General features: G+C 37.5%; 1 protein-coding gene across 1 annotated transcript in view; it reads left to right on the top strand.

Moving 5' to 3' along the window:
* Positions 1–20,107, top strand: part of COG6 (component of oligomeric golgi complex 6) — a 140,513-nt gene that overhangs the window by 4,679 nt on the left and 115,727 nt on the right. Inside the window, exon 2 of the mRNA XM_012469844.2 lies at positions 2,275–2,320. The gene's annotated coding sequence lies outside the window, so the exon portion shown is untranslated. The remainder of the gene's footprint in view (positions 1–2,274; positions 2,321–20,107) is intronic.

A 20,107-nucleotide genomic window follows, 5' to 3' on the forward strand; every position in this document is an offset into this window, starting at 1 on the left:
GGTATACTGAAAATGGCATTAAGCCAGGAGAAGCCCACATCCTATTTTTGCTATAAGCTCCCTGTCGCTTAATTATATTTCTTCCTTTGCTTTTGTTTCCACATATGTGGCTATTATTTCTTTCATGGTCATGATTCTCAATCATAAATTATGTAAAGGTATTTACTTCTAAGTTTTAAGTTTTTACTTACACTGCTTTTGATCTGAAAACATTGCAAGTCTTATTCCAACCTGGACGTAGCTTAAAAAACAAATAATTATGGTGTAGCAAAGAGAGGAAAAACCTGATTTCCTTGATTCAAAGAAGACTTTGAGTCTGGTTAAATAGAGAATAAACATCCGACATTTGATTGATGCCTTCTAACTTGCAGTTTTGTATGCAAAGAGACAGAAAAGAGAGAGACACAAATAGAAACTCAATGCCACATCTAAACACAGCGGTAGAAGTCAGGAACACCCACTCTGGGCTTGGCATAGCTGTTAAACTGTTGCTTGATTTTGGAGAAGTAGCAACATAAAATGAGGAATCTGGTCATCCTTCCATTCTCTCTTCCAAACAAAGCTGTATGGTTGTCTTAGTTCCTTAGGGCTGTTACTAGGTCGGTGTAAAAGTAATTGCGGTTTTTGCCATTACTTTAATAGCAGAATACCACAATGGAATACCATAAATATATGTAACAGAATACTTAATACCATGTGACAGAATACCATAAATCAGGGGTCTTATAAACCGTAGAAATGTATTTCTTACAGTCCTAAAGCCTGGAAAATCCAAGATCAAGACACTGGCAGATTCAGTGCCTTGTGACCACCAACTTTCTGGTTCATAGACAGCTGTTTTGTCTTGTGGTATCCTCACAAGGCAGAAGGGGTGAGGGAGCTCTCCAGGATCTCTTTTATATGAGTACCACACGCTAACCGATTGTGCTACTGGAGCTCTCGGGATCTCTTTTATAAGGGCACTAATCCCAGTATGAGGGCCCTGTCCTCATAACCTGATCATCTCCCAAAGTCCCCACCTCTGAATACTATCACATTGCTAATTAGGTCTCAATGTTTGAATGTTGTGAGGGATACAAACATTCAGCATATAGCAATGATTTACATAGTTTGTGGAATTCAGGGAACATGTTCTCTTTCTGGGTCCATGAGCGGGGGTAGTTTTAAGGGCAAGAACTTCCCAGCACCACGCCCTCCTCCCATCTCTCTTCATCCAGGAGTTTTAATGGTTTATGTTTGAATTTCGAGGGCGCAGGAAGAAACTAAAAGTCATCACTCCAGTGGAAGTTCTAAGGAACTCCTTTCATTGGCCAGAGGAACTTAGGAAGGTGGGAATTTCTCCCAGGATAAATTCCCCTGCTCCTTCACCCACACCGGATTTCCAGCTTTCTGGAATCCCCTCCCACACAGTGGGAGCTCCCTTTCCCCTCAGGGATTTCCCGTCTGGAATTCCCTTCCACTCTCTTCATGGAAGTCTTTCTCTTCTTCTCCTTTCCTTCTCTTTTCTCTACCTAAATAAAATCACCCTTCTGCAACACTTCTTGGGTCCAATATTTACTTTTACAAGCATGCGACGTACCTGCAGTGGTCCCATCGCTTATTCTTTAAGAGGTTGGAGATCAAGAACCCACAGCATTCTCTTGGGGGAGCTGTGCCTCACAAGTACCCAAGAAAAAAACCCGGTTATGGAATGAGACTGATAAAGTAATTACCAGTAGCCAATCAGGCTGGTATCAGAAAATTTCTTGCTGTAGTATGTTAGCTACGTGAGATAAGCTTTTTGAAGATTAAATAAACCACAGCAGGAATATAGGTGAATGAATGCACCACTATGCCACTGATTAACTTTTCTCCCATTTCTTATTCATATACTACTTAGATAAAAATAATAATCCTTAATTTTTTTAAAGCCATAATAATAATTCTGTTGCACTAATCAGTACTAATCAGTGCAGGATAATGATAGAACAATCTGATGTCAGGCTTCCAAATGTACTAAATTAATCCAAACCATCAGTTTTAAATCATCTATTTCCCTACCCAGGTTCTACATAATTTCTATTCTGCCATCTTAGAAGTTATTTAATTTAAAAAAAGCTTGATACATTCAAATCTACAGTAAATGTCTGACAAGCTCTTTTAAGATGAATTACAGGGAACGATTGATTTGCCAGGAGCATGCTAAGGTCGAGACCCTAAACATAACGTAGTACAATTAACCTAACTCCAATTACTATTTTCTTTAATATTAAAAAGAAATTTTTTTTTGTCTAGGTGCTTTTCCAGATTTTCTTGGATTAAATGTTGACATGTAATAAACGTAAGTAGAAACATCAGAAATAGCATAATGATTTGCTGCTACCAAGACAGAATTGATCTGAATTTGATTTCGCCATAGAAATACCTCCTATGAGAGGAAGGCTAGGTGTAGTTTAGAACAGACAGATCTAAGCATCGCCACTCACTGGTTTTCTTATCTTAGATAAGTTACTTAGTGACATGGTTTGGCTGTCTTCCCACCTTCCATTCTCTGTTTCAGACAAAGCTGTATGGTTTGTAACTCATCTTGAATTGTAACTCCCACAATTCCCATGTGGAGGAACCTGGTGGGAGGTGATTGAATTATGGGGGTGGGTCTTTCCTGTGCTGTTCTCATGAAAGTGAATGAGTCTCATGAGATCTGATGGCTTTAAACACAAGAGTTTTCCTGTACAAGCGCTCTCTCTGCCTGCTGCCATTCATGTAATACATAACTTGCTCCTCCTTGCCTCCTGCCACGATTGTGAGGCTTCTCCAGCCATATGAAACTGTAAGTCCAATTAAACCTCTTTCTTTGTAAATTGCCCAGTCTCGGGTATATCTTTGTCAGCAGTGTGAAAACGGACTAATACATTTGGCTAGTGTCTAAAACTCAATATGCTCATCTGCAAGGTAGAGATAATAATCTCTGACCATAGTGTTATTCTAAAGGCTAAATGAGATAATATATGTAAAGTACTTAAAACCATGCCTGGCATGTAGTAACTGCTCAATAAATGGTGGCTACTATTCTATCAATAATAATGTTTCTCTTCTATTATTCTAGAATCAGTTAGCAAGAAATAATTCAACACATTCAAACTTACAATAAAAGTCTGACCTACCCTTTTGAGATGAATTGTTATATGAAACTAACACGAACCTTCTTTTAAAAACATGATTATTCAACGTGCAATCTATTATGTTTTCCACAGTTCCTTTTCAAAGAAAAGATAAATTCTGATCAAGTTTTTCATATAAATAAAAATATCAGACTGAACCCTAATTTTAATGTGTTGATCAGCTTACTATATCGAACAAAACGGTGGCCAATAAAGATTTTCCAATGAACATGATCTTTGATAGTTTGATACATTTTAATGAAAATCAAACAACGGAGAAGTGATAGGAATACACATTCGCTCTGAGCTCAAGTAATCTGAGCGCGAAGCCTCCAAAAGTGAGATTTTTCTTGCTCTAATCAAGTCCAACTCTAACTTTGTTTTCTTTCTCTCTCCCTATTTCTGAGTTTATTTTGACAATCCAGTTTAGTAGCCACCTTAGCAGAGATAAAAATACCGGACACACAATTTGAGGCCCAGATGGTCCTACTAAGTAACTTTAAGATGTGAAAGTGCTTTGGGTTCTATGGAGCACTTTGGGTTCATTAGTACAATCTCGAAATCCTTCTTAAATAACATTAACTCATACATGCAATCAATAGCGCTAACTGATTTATATCAACTCTAGATAACAATTACGTTTGAAAATGAGTTTTGTGGATAAAATACAAAACACACTAGTCTGCAAAAATATCCATGACCTTCTAATTCTTCATATTATTGTCCATACTTATCATTGCAAGAATAGAGAGACATCTGAGTATCAAATGTTTAAGAAAGCCTCCTGACAAAACAGTAAATTAAATGGAATATTTACCCAAGTTTCCACTAAAATAGTCTATATCAGACTTTAGAATTGATGTAAAAACCCCACACACTGTTTTACCTTGATCAGTTTGCAGAAACTGAATACATATTACTTCTCTTATTTAAATTTTAAAATATCTTCCAGGGAAGAATTTAAATGACAGGTTTAGAATGTTGCTTCTTCAGTCTACAGCAAGAACTTAGTATTTAGGCAAAGACCCAGTGAGAGAGAAGCTACACGACCATTACTCAATAGCGACATCTGCTGATCTCCCAGGAGTATGGTTTCCCATATTAGGAAGCTCTGCTCTTTGGCACTGAGGAAGTTGGAATGACAGTCAACTCTCAGGCATAAAGAGGCTTATTCTCTTTAGCGACTCTTCATTCTCTCACCTGTGCTCTGCCTATTGGCTCAAAGACTAATCTTAGCTTTCTTACCAGAAGTTAAGCAAGTAGAGAATACAAATTGAACCTCATATCAATCAATATTGTTTCTGTTATTCAAAGGTTTAAAAGATACTGTTTCCTGGCTGGGTGCAGTGGCTCATGCCTGTAATCCCAGTACTTTGGGAGGCTGAGATGGGTCAATCATCTGAAGTCTGGAACTCGAGACCAGACTGACCAACATGGTGAAATCCCATCTCTACTAAAAATATAAAACTTAGCTGGGTATGGTGGTGGGCAGCTATAATCCCAGCTACTCAGGAGGCTGAGGCAGGAGAATCACTTGAACCCAGGAAGCAGAGGTTTCAGAAAGCCAAGATTGTGCCATTGCACTCCAGCCTGGGCAACAAGACTGAAACTCCATCTCAAAAAATAAAAAAAGATACTGTTTCCTTACAGAAGAATTCCAAATAATATATGTATGTATTTCCCCGTCTCCCCCTGCACCAAAGAGGTGGAATTTATCCCCCTAAGCCTTGAAGATGAACTGGACTAAGTGACCCACTTGCAAAGACTAGAGTATGGAAAGGGAAAAATAGTAATTTTTCAGTGGAGAAACCTGGCAGATGCCACCTTAACCAGGTGACTCAGGTGAGCATCACCAATAATGTCATATGGACACCAAGTATCCCTGATATTATATGAAACAAGGGCACTTCACCACCATGGTTTTCCTTCCAAAATCCCATAACCCCAACAGACCAACCCAGATTGGGGGCTGTCCTATAAAATCCCTGACCAGAACTCCTCAAAACTGTCAAAATCATGAAAATCAAGGAATGACTGAGAAATTGTTGTAGAGCACAGGAGACTACAGAGACCTGAGGATTAAATGTACCACAGTATTCTGCATGGGATCCTGGCGCTGAAAAAGGATTTTAGTAGAAAAACTGGGATATCAGTTTGGTGGAAGTCTGGGGTTTAGTTAATAGTATGGTATCAATGTTGGTCTTTTTAGTTTGGACAAATTTACCATTGTATGTTAGTACAATGATAACACTAGGGGAAACTAAAACAGTGAAGGGTATGTGGGAGCTCTTCACAGTGTCTTTGCAAATTTTCTGTAAATTTTCAAGTAGTCCAAGATATAATTTATGAGACAGGTGCTTTAACCAACTGAGCCATAGAGCCATGTCCAAGATATAATTTAAAAAAACATTAAGAACTTGCTCTCTGTCCTTCTCTGTGCTGAACATTCTTGTGGATAACACCTCACATTTTTAAAATAGAGATTGGGCCTCACTATGTTGCGCAGGTCTCAAACTTCTGGCCTCAAGCAATTCTCCTTCCTTAGCCTCCCAAAGTGCTGGGATCACAGGCATGAGCCAATATGCCCAACTACACCTCACATTTGAAGGACGTAGCACAGATTAGAATGTGTTTTCAGATAATTTTTCTCATGTAAACTTCCACAACAGCTCTGTGAGGCAGGCCAGATGGGATTATTTCCATCTAGAGATGTAAAAACAAACTCAGAGAAGTTTTGTCCTGCTAAAAGTCATACAAGGAGTTAAACAAAAAGCCAGAACCCACCCATAGGACTCATGGCATCATCTTCAAAATGCTTTCTACTCTTCACCACAAGTTTCTCATCATTAAATTCTAATAAAGAAGAGGGAGGAGGAAGATGGCAGATTGGAGACAGGACTAATGTGCAGCTTCCATTTGGACAGACAGAACATGTGGAGACTCACACCATGGACTTTTGCTCCAAGAACCACCACAAGGAAGTACCAGGAAAACCAAACAATTCACAGATCCTTTGAAAGAAGTGGCAGGCCGCTGCAAATTCCTGAGACAGGTGAAAAACTGAGTTCCCAAAATGTGAGAGGAGGAGCAAACCTGCCTCCAAACACATGACCCCACTGGGGTACCTGAAAATCCAGATTGTGGGAGAAGGATTTAACCTTACCTAGAGCCAAAACAGATTTAGCATGAATATAAAATCAGAAGCAGTAGTGGAGCCTACAAGAGCCTTGTAGGCACTCCCAGTCTCCAGCTCCAGCCCAGGGAAGCCATCCCTGACTATATCTCACAGGGGCCCTCAGGGAAGGAGACAGAAGAATTTGGGAGGGGTCACAAGGTAAAATAAACTATTACAAACTGAACTTTGTAATAATTTCAACTGTGCACAAACTCTTGAGCAGAATATTGGAGGCAAATGGGAACTGCTGCAGAAAGAAGAGCAGGAGACATGGCTGACAGTGTGGGGAGATAGGGAGGGGTGAGGGGCAAGGCCTGAAAGCCATGCTTGCTTTTTCAGCAGGGAAGCTCATAGCCTGGGGCAAGGTCTGAGTCCTGCACTCAGGCTTCCTGGAGGTAAACTCAGAGCTGTTTGCGGGCCACAGCCAAAATGAGACCATCATCGTCAACTGTGTGGAAGCTGGGTGAGGCCTATTGCTACCAGCTTTCCTCCACTTCCCTGGTGACAAAGGCAGCCATAATCCCCTCTGGAACATAACCCCACTGGCCTGAGAATCACCCCCCACATCCCCCACAGTATCCACAGCAAGCCTCACCCAAGGATTGTCTGAGCTCAGACCCACCTAACCTTGCCCCAACTTGATAGTATTTCTCTACCCACCCTGGTAGGTAATTACAAGAGACATAAACCCTTGGGATCTTTATGGCCCTGCCCATTGCCTGAGAAACCCAAATATTTATCCTGGCCAACTTAGAGCAAGCTTACCTCCCCCTTCAATCATACCTGGTGCTCTTTAAAGCATCACCTCCTGGCTGGAGACCAGCCAACTCAGGACATCACAGCAACTCACCACAGAATAACCTTGCTCCAAGAAAGGAGAAACAATAGCTAATTCCACTGCCTCCAACATCCTGGATAACCAGAGGTCCTGAGTCTCTCCACATGACAACTTCCCTGCTAGCGTAACCAGCATTCAAGAAAGCCAGCATGGTAAACATGTCTACAGCCAAGGACCCTCACACAGTCTACGTCACTCACCTGCCACTTCCACCACAGCAGGTGCTGCTGTCCATAGCTGGGAGATCTGAAGATGGATCATGTCATAGGACTTTTTGCAGACATTCTCTGGGACCAGCCTGGAGCCCATTGGGTGGCTAGATCCAGAAGAGCAATAACAATCACTGCAGTCTGGCTCTCAGGAAACCCCATCCCTTGGAGAAGGGGTAGTGTACCACATCAAGGGATGACCCTGCCGGATGAAAGAATATGAACAGAAGTGCTTGAGTTCCAGATTTTTTCACAGAATTACTTTTCTGAGTCCTTCCCATTTGGGTAGACAAGACAAGTTTCTATAACACCCCCAGAAGACGACACTGGTTTCTCAGCATGAATCCAAACCAAGAAGAAATTTCTGAATTGCCAGATACATAATTCAGCAGGCTGATTATTAAGCTACTCAAGGAGACACCAGAGAAAGGTGAAAAACAACTTAAAGAAATTTTTCAAAAATACAGGATATGGATAAAAAATTATCCAGAGAAATAAATCTCATAAAGAAAGAACAATCATAACTTCTGGAAATGAAAGATGCACTTAGAGAAATACAAAATGCACTGGAAAGTGTCAACAATAGACTAGAACAAGTAGAAGAAAAAACTTCAGAGCTCAGAGATAAGGCTTTCAAATCAACCCAATCAAAGACAAAGAAGAAATAATTTTAAAAAATAAATAAAGCCTCCAAGAAATCTGGGATTATTTTAAGCAGCCAAACCTAAGAATAATTGGTATTCCTAAAGAAGAAAAATTTAAAAGTATGGAAAATTTATTTGAAGGAATAATTGGGGAAAACTTCCCTGGCCTTGCTAGACAGCTAGACATCCAAATATAAGAAGCACAAAGAATGCCTAGGAAATGTATTGCAAAAAGATCATCACCTAGGCACATAGATATCAGGTTATCTGAAGTCAAGACAAAGCAAAGAATCTTAAGAGCTATGAGGCAAAAGCATCAGGTAACCTGTAAAGGAAAACCTGTAGTATTAACAGCAGATTTCTCTGGAGAAACCCTACAAGCCAGAAAGGATTGGGGTCCTATTTTTAGCCTCCTCAAACAAAATAATTGCCAATCATAAATTTTGTATCCAGCAAAACTAAGGTTCATAAATGAAGGCGAGACAAAGTCTTTTTCAGACAAACAAATGCTGAGAGAATTCACCACTACCAAGCCAGCACTACAAGAAATGCTAAAGGGAGTTCTAAATCTTGAAACAACCTCAAACTACTCCAGAACAGAACCTTTTTAAAGCATAAGTCTCACGAGGCCTATAAAACAGTAACACATTTAAAAAAAAAAAAAACTAGCACAATGAATAAAAAAGTACCTCACATCTTAATACCAACATTGAAAGTAAATGGCTTAAATGTTCTACTTAAAGATAAAGAATGGCAGAATATATAAAAAATGCACCAACCATTTGTATCTGTTGTATCTGTTGTCTTCAAGAGACTCACCTAATGCATAAGGACTCACATAAACTTAAGGTAAAGGGGTAGAAAAGTATTTCATACAAATGGAAACCAAAACGAGCAGGAGTAGCTACTCTTATGTCAGACAAAACAGATCTTAAAGCAACAACAATTAAAATAGACAAAGAGAGACATTATATAGTGATAAAAACATCAGTCCAAAAGAAAAATATCACAACCCTAAATATATGTGCACCTAACACTGGAGCTCCCAAACTTATAAAACAATTATTACTAGACCTAAGAAACAAGACAGGCAGTAACACAATAATAGTGAGGGATTTCAATACTCCACTGACAGCACTAGACAGGTCATCAAGACAGAAAGTCAACAAAGAAACAATGGCCTTAAACTACACCCTAGAACAAATGGACTAAACAGATATACACAGAACATTCTATGCAACAACTGCAGAATATACATTTTTTTCATCAGCACATGGAATATTCTCCAAGATAGACCATATGATAGGCCACAAAACAAGTTTTAATAATTTTTTTAAAAAATCAAAATTATATCAACTACACTCTCAAACCTCAGTAGAAAAAAACTGGAAATTAAAGAAACGCTGAAAACTATGCAAATACATGGAAATTAAATAATCTGCTCCTGAATGATCTTTAGGTCAACAATGAAATCAAGATTGAAATAAAAAATGTTATTTAAATTGAATGATAACAGTGATACAACTTATCAAAACCTCTGGGATACAGCAAAAGCGGTGCTCAAAGGAAAGTTCATAGCATTAAATGCCTACATCAAAAAGTCTGAGAGAACACAAATAGACACTCTAAGGCCACACCTCAGGGAACTAAAGAAACAAGAACAAACCAAACCTAAATCCAGCAGAAGCAAAAAAATAACAAAGATCAGAGCAGAACTAAATGAAATTGAAACAGCAAAAATAAATAAATAAAATTTTAAAAATCTGGTTCTTTGAAAAGATTAAAAAAAAAGATAGACTATTAGTAAGATTAACCAAGAAATGAAGAGACAAGATCCAAGTAAGCTCAATTAGGAATAAAACAGGAGATATAACAGCTGATCCCACAGAAATAACAGAAGATCACTCAAGGTTACTATGAACACCTTTATGCGCACAAACTAGAAAATCTAAAGGAGATGCATAAATTCCTGGCAATACACAATCCTCCTTGATTAAATCAGGAAGAAATAGAAAGTCTGAACAGATCAATAACAAGTAGCAAGACTGAAACAGTAATTCAAAAATTGTGGACAAAAGTGATTTTCAGGACGAGATGGATTCACAGCTGAATTCTATCAGGCATTCAAAGAATTGGTACCAACTTTACTGAAATTATTCCAAAAGATAAAGAGGGAATCCTCTCTATATCATTCTATGAAGCCAGTATCACCCTAATAACAAGAACAGAAAGGGACATAACCAAAAAGAAAACTACAGACCAATATCCCTGATGAACATAGATGCAAAAATCCTCAACAAAATACTAGTTAACTGAATTCAACAGCATATAAAAAAGATAATATGCCATGATCAAGTGGGTGTCATTCCAGGGATGCAGAGACGGTTTAACACATGGGAGACAACAAATTCAATATGTCACATAAACAGAATTAAAAACAAAAATCATATGATCATCTCAATAGATGCAGAAAAAGTATTGGATAAAATCCAGCATCACTTTGTGATCAGCAAAATCAGCATAGAAAGGGCATACCTCAAGGTCATAAAAGCAATCTATGACAAACCCACAGCCAACATTATACTAAATTGGGGAAAAGCTGAAAGCATTCCTTCTGAGAATTGGAACAAGACAAAGAAGCCCACTTTCACCACTGCTATTCAGCACTGTACTGGAAGTCCCAGCCAGAGCAATCAGACAAGACAAATAAATCAGAGCATCTAAATTGGTAAGGAGGAAGTCAAACTGTTGCTTTTCACAGGTAATATTATCATATATCTAGAAAACCCTAAAGACTCTTCCAAAAAGTTCCTAGATCTAATAAATGAATTTAGCAATGTTTCAGATGCAAAATCAATGTCCACAAATCAGTAGCACTGCTATACACCAACAATGACCAAGCTGAGAATCAAATCAAGAACTCAACCCCTTTTGCAACAGCTGCAAAAAATAAAATAAAATAAAATACTTAGAAATATAGCTAACCAAGGAGGTGACAGATCTCTACAAGGAAAACTGCAAAATGCTGCTGAAAAAAATTATAGACAACACAAACAAATAGAAACACATCCTATGCTCATGGATGGGTAGAATCAATATTATGAAAATGACCATACTGCAAAAAGCAATCTACAAATTCAATACAATTCCCATCAAAATGCCATCATCATTCTTCACAGGACTAGAAACAAATATCCCAAAATGTATATGGAACCAAAAAAGGGCCCACATAGCCAAAGCAAGACTAAGTGAAAAGAACAAATCTAGAGGCATCATATTACCTGATTTCAAACTATACTACAAGGCTATAGTTTCCAAAACAGCATGGTACTGATATAAGAATAGGCACATAGACCAATGGAACAGAATAGAGAATCCAGAAATAATACCAAATTCTTGCATCAGAAACAGCAATCGGCAATTAGAACATAAATCCCTGATATTTGGAGGGCAGAGTCCTTATTGCCCACCCTGGCTCTCACTAAGTGCATATAAGATGCTCCAAAACTCCTCCTCACAGCTGCCTGCCACAGGACTGGGAGTGAAGGATGGGTATCCACTACTGAAGGAAGAGCTGAAATTTACCAAAATTAACTGTAATTTACCTTCCAAAATTTCCTCTGGAATTTGCAAGGCTTGAATAGACTCCAAAATTCCAAAATAGTTACATCAGACAAACTGATGTACAGACTAAGGTGTACAGACTAATTCCTGATGCTTTCTCTTTCTCCATCTTCCCAAAGTACTCTTTCCTGGAACTATTTTTTAGGTCTAATTTTTATACTCACACGTTTTAAATTTTACATAAATAACACATGCTATCGTTTTAGTGAAGCCTTTGTTGTTGTTGTTGTTTTTAGACAGAGTCTCGCACTGTCGCCCAGGCTGTAGTGCAGTGGCACGATCTCAGCTCACTGCATTCTCCACCTCCTGGGTTCAAGCAATTCTCCTGTCTCAGCCTTCTGAGTAGCTGGGACTACAGGCATGCGCCACTGCGCCCAGTTAATTTTTTTGTATTTTTAGTAGAGACATGGTTTAGTGAAGCCTTTTATTCTGTGAATCTTCCCTTCTCCTACATGATCTCTCTTATTCTTTCAACAATCTAATTTTTCTTCACATTTATGTAATCATTCATATATCACGACATAAACAATGCTCGTTTATATCACTTATGTATATAAACAAGCATTTACATATAAATGTATAAAATATGCTTATATTAATATTCCCAAATTTGCTAATTTAATATTTGTACACTGTTCTATTCCAAAAATGCATTTAATGTAGCTCTTACAGTCACTGAATAACCAAAGTTCCATATAGTGTATGGACATTCAAAAATGTTTTAAACATATACATAGCTATTGCAAGCACAGCATTTTAAAATAGTAGAGAATAGTATTATTTCTAATGACAAATCAAATATTATCTGAGGCATTTTGGGAAATATTTTAATTCTTTGAATTAAAATTAATGCTTTGATTGTCAGGGTATATTGTTTGCACCCTACTGGGAACAAATGGAAATATTAGGCTCAATAATATGTATTTATTTTTCTGTGCAATGTCTATATTTTATGCTCCTTTCTGACAGGGAAAACCTCATTATGAAATTATTAATGTCATTGCTTATGAAAAAGTTACTGGCAATTAACTACTCTTTCATTATATTTACTTTAAACTATTTCTTACCTTTTGAAGAATACCATAATTTCAACAAATAGTTAAGTTTGCTCTTTATTTTTAAGAGAGTTATACCCTATAAATTGACATGTATTTCTTCAGAAATAAAGGTGACAGAACATGTGAAATTATAATACATCAAAAAACGTCATTTTCATTTTTTATTTAAGAAAAAGGTGATATTAACATCATTAGAGATTACAAAAAAAACTTTGCTTCCTAAAGTTAAATAGAAATGAGCTACATTAATTCAATGACTTTGAAAGAAAATTTCAGTTTAAAATATGTAGACACATACTTTATAAGTAATTTTTATTTTGATGTCAATTCCTGTCAGAGGCAGGTGACTCATAAGCTTTTTATTTCTAATAACAGCAATAATGATGCTTATCCTTTACCCCAAAAAATAGAGAGCAGGTTTTAGACGCAACACTCTGAGGAGCCAGCCTGGACTTATGCAAGAGAAAAAGAGCATTTCTCCTTGTATATTGTCACCCACCTGATAGGCTTTCTAGGTCAGAAGTCCCAGAGAGAGATAGGATCTGGTTTAGGGACCCTGCCAGGATGACAAGATCTGGCTGCTTTTTGTTCTCCAGGTTTCTGAGACATGTAAATTAGGCTTTGGAATCCTCTCATCTTGATTAAAGAACTGTTCCCCATCCCTTCAGAAAGGTGAAAAGTTTTCTCTACTTCAGGATGATTAAAATATCCTGTTTTCACTCTACCAGATGTAAAGAGTAGGACTAGGCTCAATAATACGCTGTTCAATTTTTATCAGGCCTTTCCCACCAAGATTCTGGGATATCACCAAAGTTGGTGGAGGGGCTCACCTGTTGTCACTGCTTCCCAGGCTTTTCTCTCAGCTCTTCTGTCCCCTGGTACAAAGCGCCAGCTGGTTTTCATGGCTCTATTCCTTCGAATTATGATTGAATTACTTGTTCAGAATGAATCGCTCCATCTCTGCCACCAGGCAGCCCTTTACACATACTGGTCACAAACTCCAAACCAAATAACCCTGGGGTCAGTTGTTCATTATAAAGGAAGTAATTATTCACAATCATCTGCTAATTGCTGGAGAGTGATTCAAATTTTGCTAACCAGTCACTATTGACAGCTTTGCTCTCAAATTGCCTATGATAGGGTCTCATCTGACTCCAATCTTGCTGTTTCTTTGAAATTATTGCCTAAAGCTGACAAAAAAAATCACATTTCATTAATATTTAAAATTAAAATCAATGATTACTTTAGCACAGTGACAGAATGTTGCTGCTGAATGCCATTGAATTTCTCGTTAATATTAATTTGCAGTTTGTAGAGAAATGACTTAACAACTGAGCAACACACATTTAATTCAAATATTGATTAACTGAGCCATAAATCTGTGTTCATGAAATAAATTGCTTTTAACTGCCTGTGTTTGATTTTTATGGTCTTTCTTATCATTTTCAAATTTTATCATATTTCAGTAATAACATGTACTTTTTCTAGTTGGTTGGTTATTAGCAAATATTTGCCAATTTGCTGATCAGCACAAATATGTTTTAAGTTGCCAGGAATGATATAAAATTTTCCAATGATTTCTTACCTAAATGCCTATAGCCCTAATGTCAATATTATCGTCATTAACCATGATTTACTCAATATGTTTTAAGAACCTGGGACTGACCTAAGAATATGATTTTCCTTACTATGGGAGAATGATGCTATCGACTGGAAATTAGTAGAAAACTTAATTTGAATTGTTTTTCTTGATTGCAGTCATTAACTTCCACTGTGTTTAAGATATTAACACACATATTGTGTTTTTATTACTAGATGGAAATGTTACACAAATTTTAAACAGTAATTTAAAATTTCCCACCTCTAACTGGATACTTCTGAACATTCCAAACACAAAACCTTCTTCCCATAAAGGAACAATTTTATTTTTCTATTAACAAGTATTTATTACATGGATAAAGCGTTATACTAATAGTTGCTGTGAGGTATATAGATGAATAACACCCATTCTTAAACTTCAAGATAACTTACTATTAACTAGGAAAATAGATGAGGTATGTATGTAATTATCAGAATGCAAATTCTACTTTTTATTCTTCATTTATTTTTATAAATGTGTAATCTGTGTAGGTTTTTAAGAATCAGTGAGAGAGAGAGTAAACAAAGTTATTGTAGAGATAAAGCTTCTTTTAGGAGTCTGTCATATTTGGATCCTCCTTTACTGAAAAACCCACATTATACCACAGCAGAATGCAAACTTTATTGTGTGTCATCTGGAGGACTTGTTAAAATACAGACTGCTGGGCCCCACCCAATCAATCTCAGAGTTTTGGATTAACTGGGTTTAGGGTGGGGCCTGCTAATTTGCATTTCTAGCAAGTTTTCAGGCGATGCTCAAATTTATCATCTAGGGAATCACGCTTTAAAAACATTAATTAGAGACTTTCAAAATTGGTCAGCAGTAAAAAATTACATTTTCTTTTCTTTTTAAACTATTTTCTTTTTTCCTTTTTTCTTTCCCCTCCTCCTCCTTCTCCTTTATAACACAAAACTTCCTCCTCTTGCACTCTTATGAGATTCAGTGGCTCTGTGCCAGAGATTAAAAAGTCAGATGGGGGGCTGCAGCTCAGGCCTGTAATCCCAGCATTTTGGGAGGCCAAGGCAGGAGAATCACTTGAGGTTAGGAGTTCGAGACCAGACTGACCAACATGGTAAAGCCTCATCTCTACTAAAAATACAAAAATTAGCCTGACGCGGTGGCTTGTGCCTGTAATCCCAGCTACTCTGGAGCTGAGGCAGGAGAATCGCTTGCACCTTGGAGACAGAGGTTGCAGTGAGCAGGCTACTGCACTCCAGCCTGGGCGACAGAGCGAGACTCTCTTTAATCAACACTTTTTAAGAGCAATGCTGTGTTTTGCTGATATCTGGGTTAGTTAATTTTCCTTTTCACTATATTGGGTAAAATTAAATAGGTGAAGAGAATTGGGCAAATATGGTAGATAAGCGTAAGATAAAGGTATTGATTAGATAAAGTGGAGAATTAATTTAGACTCTTTGATTTGATTCGTTGATAGGCATGCAAACTCCCCTTCATATACCAGGTGAGGTTTCTTAGGCGTCTACTGGGGGCAGAGCTTAGAATACTCTTAAAGGTCAGTTCTGATTACTGACTGGCCATGTGCCTCCAGGGCCGAGGCTCATCAGGAGCTAACAGTGGTGCTGCACAAAGGCTGGCCTGATGGATGACTTGGCATTTCTGTGCTCTATGTTCCACCTCCTCTTCATCATGGATCTTTGCATATTTTTAAGCAACCTCTAGTTTCTATGCTATTTTTCACTCTCACCATCGCTAATCCAGTAACTTACCTTTGTGTTTCCAAAACTGGAATAAGAGGATATCACAAATATGGGGCTGGGCATATAATGAATAATGAAATTACTAACTGTGATATTTAAATTGGAGACCTTGCTATTGAGGGGTTAAATGTGGTATGTATTGAATAAGCAAGGCAACCTTACAGACTGGGACTACAAGAATAGACAAGTGAACACAATTAGAATTTTGCTTTCATAGAATGAATGAATGAATCTATACAGGAAAGAGGATACAACCAGAGCTTTAAAAGTATATGAATATTTATACCTTAATACTAGACTATGTATTTATGTATATGCATGGACATATGTGTACCAGATGAAAGTTGAGGCTGAAACAGAATAGGAAATATGTTTAAATATATATGGTTTGTCTGAGACTGAGGAATTATTGTATAAGACTTGAACTGAAAAGAAGGTTGATTGTATAGTTTCGCTGATGGTGGTGTGACATAGTTCAGATAAACATGGCAGCTGTGTGTTATTTTCCAAATTAGATAATGCAACTTCTATACATCTTATTTCATAACCAGGCATTGTTATAGCATTTTGCAGACATTACATTGTGGGTGGAGCAATCTGTCCATCTCACAATGTGTCCATGATGAGTTGTTGCATGCTGTGATTTTGATGATGGTTATGTGTGCCTAGCCTCCTTATGTTTTTGCCTCTCTTACAAGCTTGGTTCTTCCTCTTTCTTGTTGATCTAAGACCTATCCGCTATTCTTTTAATAAATAAATTTCTATTTAAATCATCCTCAGTCTGCTCCTAACAATTGCAATTAAGAACCCTAACTTATAAAGCCATAAAACTTTATTTCAATCCTTTTCATTGAGTAAGACTTCAGCTTACTAAAGCACATATATTGTGCCTGATGCTGTGCTGGAAACTGGGAAGACAAAGATGAGTGACATAGTCCTCATCATCCAGGTACTTAGAATCTAGTGGGGGAACAACAATTGCAAAAATAAATGTTAAAAACAAGGATATAATAAGGAATTTACATGAGAGACCAATGAATTCTTCTCATTGGAGAGGTAGGGGGCTCCATGAAGGTAAAAAGAATTGTTTGAGTGGGGCCTGAAGGACAAATAGAATATTGCCATTTTCACAAGAGAAGGCTTTCCTGAAAGAGTGGTGCTATAATCTGAATGTTTGCGTTCCTTCAAAATTCATAAGTTGAAATCCTAATTCCCAAGTTAGAATTAGGAGGCATGGCCTTTGGGAGGTGATTAGGCCATGAGGGTGCAGCTCTCATGACTGGGATTAGTGTCCTTGCAAAGGAGACCTCAAAGAACTCACTAGCCACTTCCTTCCACCTGTGAAATTACAGTGAGAAGGAGCCATTTATGAACCAGGAAGTGGGCTCTCACCTGACTCCGAATATGCCAGTGCCTTGATCTTAGACTTCCCAGCCTCCACAACTGTGAAAAATAAATTTCTGTTGTTTAAAAGCTCTCCAGTTTGCGTGTTTTGTTACAGTGGCCCAAATGGACTAACACAAGTGGGTTGTAAGAGCCAATGTAAGGAGACGAAAATTCGTAATGCATTTGTAGCCTAGCAGACAGAGTGTGGCCAGAATGTTGCCGTTATGAAGCAAGTGCCTGGAAATAAGGCCAGAGTGATAATATGAAATCTGATTATGAAGGTCTGCTGATGAAGGTCTGTGTATACCATAATAAAACGTTCATTTATTTGATAACTAGCATCACAGTTTTTATTTTATTTCATTTTATTACCTTTTTTCTTTTCTTCTTTTTCAAAAAAAAAGATCTCCACTGGATACCCGTTTCACAAACCATCATGGTTTTTAAAGCAAAAAAAATGATAGGACCAAATCTCTGTTTTAGAAAAATAATACTGGTGTCAGTGTGAAGGCAGTAAGAACTTGGTCAAGGCAACACCAACAAGAATACATTTGAATGTTTAGCTGAAAAAGTTTTTGCTTACATTCCAAGGGAGAGGTGTACACAACTCAAAACCAAGAAAGCAGTAATACAACCATTTATTTATTTATTTATTTATTTTTGAGACAGAGTCTCTCTCTGTTGCCCAGGCTGGAGTGCAGTGGCATAATCTTGAGTCACTGCAACCTCTGCCTCCCGGGTTCAAGAGATTCTCCTGCCTTAGCCTCCCAAGTAGCTGGGATTACAGGTGTGCACCACCATTCCCAGTTAATTTTTGTACTTTTAGTAGAGACAGGGTTTCGCAAAGTTGGCCAGGCTGGTCTCAAACTCCTGACCTCAAGCGATCTGCCCACCTCGGCCTCCCAAAGTGCTAGGATAACAGGTGTTAGCCACTGTGCCGGGCCCGACCCTTTAACTAAATGCCAACTTAGGTAGTACCTAGCTATGTTATCTGAATTAGCCATATATCCTTGGAAAGGTTTCTTTAGTCTTGGTTTACTCATCAATAAGCGTACTAATTACATGATAATGTGATAATCATTCTTATGTTGTAAGTTAGCTGTGAAGATAAAAATAGTGTACAATAAATTCTAGCACAGGGCCTAATTTTCAATAAACATAGTTGCTAAATAATGGGAGCTACTATTATCAACACAATGAAAAATGTAGAAGGCTGAACATTCTATGACTCATTAGACATAGTTTTAATAAATGCCATATTATATTTTGATGAAGCCACATTAGCTAATACAAAGTGACTTCCTCTTATTTCAGAAGCCAAAGGTCAAGAAAGCTTAAATAACCATCTAAAACAATGGTGTCCAATATTTTGGCTTCCCTGGACCACACACAAAATATACTAACACTAATGATAGCTGATGATCTTTAAAAAAATTGCAAAAAATCCACAACTTTTCAGGCAAGTTTACAAATTTGTGTTGGGCAGCATTCAAAGCTGTCCTAGGCCATATCCATGCAGGCTATGTGCCTCAGGTTGGAAAGCTTGATCTAAAGGAGAGGAGTAGGAGTTTGGAAAGGCCCTCCTTTCAACCATTTCTTTTTCTTTTTTCTTTTGTTTAAACATAGAGTCTTGCTTTCTCATACAGGTTGGAGTGCAGTGGCGCAATCTCAGCTCACTGCAACCTCTGCCTCCCGGGTACAAGCAATTCTCCTGCCTCAGCCTCCTGAGGAGCTGGGATTACAGGCATGTGCCACCACACCCAGCTCCATATCCTTTTAATGTGAGATTTTTAATCACCTTTACAGGCTCTTCAATAATAACTGATGAAGCAAGTCGTGACCAATGTAAAAACATATTTTTGCAATGAGGCACTAAAGCATTGCACAACCTCTTTTGCAAGCTAGTTGAATTCCAAGGTCCTGTGCTTTTTGGAGTTTTGAAAAAAATGTGTGTGAAAAAGGTTATTATTTTAATTTTAACGTTTTTTCTATAGATCCTTCTGGATTATCTAGGGACACAATTGCATCACCTACAGAAAGTATGAATTTTTCTTTATTCTCTCTAATCTTTATGATTTTTTTCTTAATTTATGATTCTGGTTTGAGCCTCTAGTGAAATACTGAATAGTAGTGATAATGGACAGTTTTTGTCTTATTCTTGATGTCAAGGAGAAAGTTTTAAATATTTCCTTAGGTGTTATGTTTGCATTGGTTTTTTTTTTTTGTTTTGTATATACTCTCAATCCAATTAAGGAAGTCCCCTTCTATTCAATTGCTAAGAGTTTGCTTGTTTTTTTAATCACGAATGGAAAGTGGATTTTATCATCTGCTTTTTCTCAATCTATAGAAAAGCTCAGACGGGAGAAAGAATAGTCTTTTCAGCAAATGGTGCAGGAGACAACTGAATATCCATATTTAAAACAATAAAATTGGGTCCCTACCTAATATCCATACACAAAACTTAGTTCAAGGTACAAGATAGACTTTAATATAAGTGCTAAAACTATAAAATTTTGTTAGGTTGGTGCAAAAGTTATCACAGTTTGTGCCATTGAAAATAATAGCAAAAACCACAATTAATTTTGTGCCAATGTAATGGAAGAAAACACAAGAATGCATTTTTGTGATCTAGGTTGGGTAATAATTTCTTGAATAAGGCTCCAAATGCACAAATAA

This window comes from Aotus nancymaae, unplaced genomic scaffold (genome assembly GCF_030222135.1).
Source record: "Aotus nancymaae isolate 86718 unplaced genomic scaffold, 86718_ANA_hifiasm-v0.15.2.pri h1tg000043l, whole genome shotgun sequence".
Taxonomy (NCBI): Eukaryota; Metazoa; Chordata; class Mammalia; order Primates; family Aotidae; genus Aotus; species Aotus nancymaae.